This window comes from Fukomys damarensis, unplaced genomic scaffold, assembly GCF_012274545.1.
Source record: "Fukomys damarensis isolate Sample0158 unplaced genomic scaffold, DMR_v1.0_HiC HiC_scaffold_9, whole genome shotgun sequence".
Taxonomy (NCBI): domain Eukaryota; kingdom Metazoa; phylum Chordata; class Mammalia; order Rodentia; family Bathyergidae; genus Fukomys; species Fukomys damarensis.
This window is the reverse complement of record NW_022900921.1, coordinates 45331854-45334177: the sequence shown is the minus strand read 5'-3', so window position 1 is coordinate 45334177 and position 2324 is coordinate 45331854.

The window sequence follows — 2324 nt, the reverse complement described above, 5'->3', positions numbered from 1 at the left end:
ATATATAATAATCAAGATCCCAGAAATCCAACAGAAGAACAAAATACTACAGGCAGTAAGAGAAAAGAAACAAATCACATGCAAAGGAAAGCCCAACAGAATCACAGCAGACATTTCAACATAAACCCTCAGGTCAAGGAGAGCCTGGAATGAGGTATTTCAAGTCCTAAAAGAAAACAATCTACAACCAAGACTGATGTATCCTGCAAAACTCTCTTTCAAAATGGATGGAGAAATAAGATACTTCCATGATAAAGAACACTTGAGAAACTTCATGAATACTAAACCAGCACTACAAAGAATTTTAAACAGTATTCTAGAAAAAGACAATGAAGATCACAACACCAGGAGGCCCAACAGAGAAAATCAAATAGCCAAGGCAAGAAACTAAAAGGAGAGGACAAAAAATAAAAAGAGTCAACAAAAGGGGAAAAAATGAGAATCAAGACTTGCCATGTAAAGGTACATGATCCCAACAATGAATGTAACTGTACTGTATCCCTAAAATGTACCAATAAACTCAATAAAATTAAAAAAAAAGAGTCAACAAAAGGACAATAACATGACAATAATAAGTCAGAACATATCAGTTATAACTATCAATGTCAATGGCCTCAATTCACCAATCAAGAGAAATAGACTGGCAGAATGGATTAAGAAGCAAAATCCAACAATATGCTGTATACAAGAAACACACCTAGTGCAAAAGGAAGCCCATAGACTGAAAGTGAAAGGATGGAAAACAATTCTCCAAGCGACAGGAGCCCAGAAAAAAAGCAGGGGTAGCAATCTTATTTGCAGACAAAACAAACTTCAAACCAAAACTGATTAAGAGAGACAAAGAAGGCCACTACATCCTTGTAAAGGGAACAATCCAAAAGGAATAAATGACAATCATAAACATATATGCACCAAATATAAATGCCCCCAACTATATAAAGCAAATATTAAGTAACATGAAAAACCAAATAACCACTAATACAATCGTAGTGGGGGATCTGAATACCCCACTATCACAAATAGACAGATCATCTAGGCAAAAAATCAACAATGAAATACTAGAACTGAACCAAGCTTTTGAATGTATGGACTTATTAGACATCTATAGAGTGTTTCACCCGACAAAATCAGAATATACATTATTTTCAGCTGCACACGGGTCATTCTCCAAGATAGATTACATACTAGATCACAAAACAGGTTTGAATAAATGCAAAAGACTTGAAGTTATTCCCTGCATATTATCAGATCACAGTGCAGTAAAGCTGGAGATCAATAGCATAAGAAACTGTAGGAACTTCACAAACACATGGAAATTGAACAACACTCTCCTGAACAATCAATGGATCACAGAAGAAATTAAAGAAGAAATCAGACAGTTTTTACAAATAAACGAAAATGCCAATACAACATACAGGAATCTATGGGACACAATGAAAGCAGTTCTACATGGAAAATTCATAGCACTGAATGCCCACATTAGGAAAACAGAGCAAGCTCAAATAAAAAACTTACTGATGACTCTTAGACTCCTAGAAAAACAAGAGCAAGAAAAACCCAAAGTTCAAACAAGAGAGGAAATTATAAAGATTAGAGCAGAAATCAATGCAATGGAAACTAAGAAAATGATACAAAAAATAAATGAATCAAAGAGTTGGTTTTTTGAAAGAATAAATAAAATTGATAAATCCTTAGCAAACCTTATCAAAAAAAGGAAAGAAAAGGCGCAGATTCATGCAATCAGGAATGAAAAAAGACAAAGTCACAACAGATCCCACAGAAATCCAGAGGATCATTAATACACAGTATGAGAACCTGTACTCTAATAAAATGGAAAACACAGAAGAAGAAATGGACAGATTTCTAGATACTTATGAATTACCAAAGTTGAACGAAGAAGATAAAAACATTTTAAACACCCCAATCACAATCAGTGAAATTGAAAATGTAATTAAAAACTTGCCAACAAAGAAAAGCCCAGGTCCTGATGGATTCACTGCTGAATTTTACAAGACATTTAGAGAAGATCTACTGCCATTACTCTTCAGACTTTCAATGACATTGAAAGACAAGCAATACTTCCAAATTTATTCCTGGAAGCAAATATCACTTTGATTCCCAAACCTGGGAAAGATGTAACTAAAAAAGAGAACTACAAGCCAATCTCCTTAATGAATATAGATGCAAAAATCCTCAATAAGATACTAGCAAACAAAATACAGAGGATTATCAAGAAGATCATACATCCTGACCAAGTCAGGTTTATTCCAGGGATGCAAGGATGGTTCAACATACATAAATCAATAAATATAATACACTATATT